The sequence below is a fragment of the Grammomys surdaster genome, unplaced genomic scaffold, assembly GCF_004785775.1.
Source record: "Grammomys surdaster isolate TR1022 unplaced genomic scaffold, NIH_TR_1.0 170, whole genome shotgun sequence".
NCBI classification, from domain to species: domain Eukaryota; kingdom Metazoa; phylum Chordata; class Mammalia; order Rodentia; family Muridae; genus Grammomys; species Grammomys surdaster.
In genome coordinates, this window is record NW_021604618.1 from 8203933 (window position 1) to 8209932 (window position 6000).

A 6000-nucleotide genomic window follows, 5' to 3' on the forward strand; every position below is an offset into this window, starting at 1 on the left:
GCACTCCTCCATGGCCTCTGCATCAGCTCCTGCCTCCTGGTTTCTGACTTGAGTCCCTGCCTTGGCTGCCCACAGTGAGCTGTGATTCAGGATAAGTAAGCCAAATAAACCCTTTCCTCCCCAGGTGGCTTTTTGTCATGGTGTTTTGTCACAGCAATAGTAAGCTTGAGTCTCAGGCCTTGACATGTATGTGCATGTGTGACCCGCTTACACACATGTATCCTCCTAAGACATCATTGGGTTAGATGAGAAAGTTGGAATGTGAAGAGGCATATTATTGAAAAACTGTCCCATAAATTACCTGCTGAAGTTGATAGCTGTATTTTGGGTATATAAGAGCAAAACCATATACTGAAATATCTAAGAGTGAAGGGCCATAATATGTCTGATTTATTTCCAAATGGTTGAAAAAAAAAAACCATGTATGTATAGGTGTGTATGAGAGAAAGAGAGAATTCGAATGTGTATATATAGAGAGAGAGTGAGGAAAATGGGGGCGGGGCAGGGAAATATCAACAACAAAAAGGCTAATCTCGGCAAACAATAGCTGACTGAGTATGCTATTTTTATTCTTGAGATTTTTTTCTATGACTGGGACAACCGAATAAAAAGTTTTGCTTTGTTTTTAATTAAGGAACGTTAGTTTTTTTTTTTTTTTTCTTGTTTGGGCTTCTGGTTCAATTGGGAGAAGAACAAAGGCACCAGAAAAAAAAAATCCCAGTTTGGAATCCAGTGGGCTCGACAGTGTTCACTCATCACAATTTCAATGTATGGTTGACTTTAAAAATAATCTGTGCCAGGAATGAGTGGCTGAGGCAGGAGGATTGCTGTGAGCTTGAGGCTACAGTGAAACTTTTTCTCAAAACCCAAACACATCTAACTGAAGCAGGAGTTCCCGCCAGTGTTTGCCACCCCCACACATAGTGACTATGGCGTCTTTAGGAGGAGTCATTTAGTGCCAATTTCTGAGGCAGGTCATTTCTTATAAAATGAACTTGCTAAAGTTTTCATATTTCCTTTGTAACTGGGATCAGCATTTCATGATTTGACTCTGGAAATGTGTGTATTAAGGATCACAAACCCTTACCTTTGCTTGTGTGTCTTCGAATTGACATAAAAAGAAGTTTCAAAGCACTAGCTGAGGCTGGTCTCTCCCCGTGGCTATGAATTAATTCTTCTGGGAAAAAATCATTTCTACAAGCTAATAGAATCTTTGAAGCTCAATCAAGACAATTTTCATTGTTGAATGGTGATGTTCTTGAACTTGGCTTATTGAATTAGCCTATTGGATGGCCACCTTAAAGATGGTTGTGTTGGTGACTCTAAGCCTCAGCAGCCTCTCAGTGACTCAGTGTCCATCCTGTCCCATTCATCTTAGTTGCTCAATGAGCAGCTCCAGGCAAACACTCCCTTTTCATTATAGCGTAGCTGAAAGAGATCTGTAGTCTGTGTAATAGAAACAACACTGAAATCAAGAATCCCGATGTTGCTGCTAATGAGCCAATCAGCTCTGTTTCCCCATTTGCAAATTGAGGAGTTTAGATCATTTCTAGGAATCTGGTATTCAGATTTTTAAAAAGGTTTTATTTTATGTGAATGCGTATTTTGGCTCCATGTATATTTACCTCCATGTTGGAACCTGGTGACTGAGGAGTCCAGAAGAGGTCAATAGGTCTCCTGGAACTGGAGTTATTGGTTGGCTGTAGCCACCATGTGGGTGCTGGAAGTTAAACCCAGGCAGGTCCTTTGGAAGAGCAGCAAACACTCTTAACCTCTGAGGCATTTGTCCAGCCCCCAGTACTCAGAATTTGCTTTACAGCCAGGCGAGTATTCAAATGAGGAGCAAGCATTTGCTGGCAGTTGGTCTGCAAGATGCCCTAAAGATTTTTGTTTCCGCTCCGGGGTTCCTCGTGCGGTCCACCACCGGCATGGAGCATTACAACTTCAAGAAGATTATGGTGGTGCCATCTGCCAAGGACTTTATTGACCTGATGTTATCCAAGACTCAACGAAAGACTCCAACAGTTATTCATAAACATTATCAAATTCATTGAATTTGACATTTTTATATGAGAAAAGTCAAATTTACTCAGCAGAATTACCATGACAGACTGTCACAGATTCTATCAGATTTCCCCAAGTTGGTTGATATCCATCCATTTTACGCTGACCTGATGAATATTCTCTATGACAAGGATCACTACAAGTTGGCTCTAGGTCAAATAAATATTGCCAAAACCTTGGTGGTCAATATTGCTAAAGATTATGTGTGACTTATGAAATATGGTGATTCTCTGTACCAATGCAAGCAGCTGAGGCATGCTGCCCTTGGACGAATGTGTACTACCATCAAGAGACAGAGGCAGAGTTTGGAGTATTTGGAACAAGTACATCAACATTTATCCTGCTTGCCAACCATTGATCCAACTACAAGGACTCTGCTTTTTTGTGGGTATCCAAATGTTGGGAAATCCAGCTTCATCAATAAGGTGACAAGAGCAGATGTGGATGTTCAGCCCTATGTATTTACCACCAAATCTCTGTTTGTTGGGCACATGGATTATAAGTATCTGCGGTGGCAGGTTGTAGATACCCCAGGGATTTTGGATCATCCTTTGGAGGATCGGAACACCATTGAGATGCAGGCCGTCACAGCCCTGGCCCAGCTCCGAGCTGCAGTTCTGTATGTGATGGATTTGTCTGAGCAGTGTGGACATGGGTTGAAGGAGCAATTAGAACTCTTCCAGAATATCAGACCTCTGTCTATCAATAAGCCTCTCATTGTCGTAGCAAACAAATGTGATATGAAAAGAATAGCTGAACTTTCTGGAGAAGATCAGAAAATATTTCTAGACTTGCAGACTGAAGGATTCCCTGTCATCGAGACCAGTACCCTGACTGAGGAAGGTGTCATTCAAGTTAGAACAGAGGCTTGTGACAGGCTTTTGGCTCATCGAGTAGAAACGGAAATGAAAGGAAATAAAGTGAATGAGGTTCTGAAGAGATTACACTTAGCCATACCAAACAAGAGAGATGATAAGGAGACCCCCCATTTCATCCCAGAAGGAGTGAATGGAGATTGCAGAACCCAAGAAGAAGAGGGAACGAGATCTTGAGCTGGAAATGGGAAATGATTATATTTTGGATCTTCAGAAATACTGGGACTTAATGAATTCATCCGAGAAATATGATAAGATACCAGAGACTTGGGAAGGCCACATTGTTGCTGATTATATTGATCCTGCTATCATGAAGAAGTTAGAAGAGTTGGAAAAGGAAGAAGAGCTAAGAACAGCTGCTGGGGAGTATGACAGTGACTCTGAGAGTGAAGATGAGGAAATGGTGGAAATCCGACAGCTGGCAAAACAAATTCGAGACAAGAAGAAGTTGAAAATTCTACAGTCCAAAGAAAAGAATACACAGGGACCCAGGATGCCCCGAACTGCTAAGAAGGTTCAACGGGCAGACTTAGAGAATGAGATGTGTAGTCTTGGTGTGGACATGGATGATAAAGACAATGCCCACTATGCAGTCCAGGCAAGGAGATCTCGAAGTGTCACTAGGAAAAGAAAACCAGAAGAATCTGTTCCACCCTCTTTCATAGCCCGGAGTCAGAGTCGGAGTTCCTCTAAAACTCCACGAGATGTTTCTGGTCTTCGGGATGTCAAGATGGTGAAGAAAGCCAAGACTATGATGAAGAAAGCTCAGAAGAAGATGAATCGCTTGGGGAAGAAAGGGGAAGCAGATAGACATGTGTTTGATATGAAGCCCAAGCACTTACTCTCTGGGAAGAGGAAAGCTGGCAAAAAGGACAGGAGATAGTGTCTTCTTCAGTTGGAATAGTTTAATTAGACTCTTAATTATTTCTGGGTGTGCTGTAGTGTGTTTTATAGAATTTGGAATCACCATCTGTTAACCAAAAGAAACAATGGAAATGACTTTTAAATGCTTGTTGCTTTGCTGAAAACTGGTAAAGCCAACTAAGCGTGCAGCGCTGTGGTCGCTGAGCAGTTCGGATGTTTGTGCACAGAACGAGCTGTACTTGAGACACGCCTCTCTCACAGCCGCGGGACTCATATTGCAGAAAAGATTTATTAGTGTAAGGAGGCTGCTTTGGTTGGGGGAAAACTGTTTTGTAGTAGGACTTTTGTTACTCACAGTATCTATTTTTGTTAAAGTACCCTCGCTGGGAGGCCTAAGCAGAAGGCTATACCCCACATTTAGGAGTGCGTCAGAACTTAAATTACTTTCTTAAATTATTTTCTAAACCTGTAGTGCAATGTATCATTGTAACTTCAACTATTTTATCCAAAGTAAACATTCAGCAAAAACATAGTTTTGATTATTTCCATTTTGGTTGATTTAATTGCAAGTCATTTGATGGCCAAAAGGAGGGGACGGAGAATAGGACTTTGCTTTTTTGTTCTTAGAGCAAAAATCTTTTTTTTAAAGGAAATAAGTGCCTGGGGTATAGGCTCAAAACCAAAAAAAGTCTTCTTTCATAAACAATTGCCGAATTAAGATTGGTGTCCTGGAAATTACAGAAATATGTATGAGAGGGATGTCGGTGAGGCTGGAACTACAGCCCTGTCACAGATTAGAAGACAATCGCCAGACTGTCAGTGCTTCCTGTCAGAGCGTTACCCAGTAACGTACACACGTATTACATACTATTGAGACTTCTTTTTTAAATTGGCTTTTTACTGTGCTTTAGTTCTCTGGTGAAATTTGATGTCTTGATCTATTTTTTTAATGTCTACATGAATAAAGTTTAAAATCATAAAAATAAAGAGATTTTTGTTTCCTGGGTTTGAGCGGAATGAAGTTTCTACCCACATCAAATAAGGATAATATGCCAAAGATATCGCAAAGTTGATGAACTATGACTTTGATGAACAGTTCACAGGGACTATGTGATTTGAACATTGTCATCTGCTGTATCATTTATTCTGGACCTGTCATGTCATAGAGACCTTCTAAAGCCCCACATGGAAATCGGTGTCTGTGAAGAGCAACTGGAGCTTCCTGCTCAGACAACACTCATTTGCCAGTCTTGGAAATGAACTACCTAGAACGTACACCCTCTTTGTCCAGATAAACTTTCAGATGGCTGTAGTCCCAGTTTGTGTCTTGGACATAGCCTCCCAGCACTTCCCACATCAAGGAACTAAGCTTCCCTGAATTTCTGACCCACAGCAACTGTGTAACCTAGAGAATTATTACCAGACCCTGAGCTTTGTAATGATTTGAAATGTATCAAGCGGAGATGCTTAACCCCAGCTGTCAACTTGACCTCTGGGTGTGTCTATGAGATTGAAATTAAAAAAAAGGGAAAACTTACCCTGAATGTGGATGGCACCCTTCCACGGGCTGGGGAGGCAGCAATCTGAGTAGCAGTATTTACCTCTTTCTGCTTCCTCACTGGAAACAATGTATCGACTGACCTTTGCTCCTAACTCTATGCCCTCTCCACCAAGATGGACCATATCCTCACATTGTGAATCTAAAAAAATCCTTCCTTCTGTCAGGTATTTTACCACAGCAATAAGAAAAGCAACTAATGTACAAGCTATAATTAAAACACATTTAGTAACTTTTATGGCAATTTGATGGAGCAATTTTACATCTAAATGACTCCAATGATAAAAAGTGTGGGGCTTCTATTTTGTATGCCTTTTAAAAATTGTATGTTCCTTGTCATCCAGTTTTTATGGTATTATACAAAAGCATCAGTAAACGGTAGATTGAAGAATTAAAAAATAATTGGCCCCATTCCACAGTGAGTTTGAAAGCACTGATCCGAATGGTATGATCTTTGTGGGAAGTTGAAAGGCTTTTAAAATTATCTGGTCTAACCTCCCACTCAGTGATAAATTGTCTCTTATCGTTTTTCCGCAATAAAGTTCTGATTCTTGGCAGTGTTGTTACAATCAATGTTACTAAATGTGCCTCTCTCTGAGTACTTGCCATGTAAGTGCCTATCCTGGGTATTTATGGTCT

At 40.8% G+C, this 6000-nt stretch overlaps 1 pseudogene; it reads left to right on the forward strand.

Moving 5' to 3' along the window:
• Positions 1-1928: 1928 nt before the first annotated feature.
• Positions 1929-3822, forward strand: LOC114620974 (annotated as a pseudogene).
• The last annotated feature ends 2178 nt before the right edge of the window (positions 3823-6000 follow it).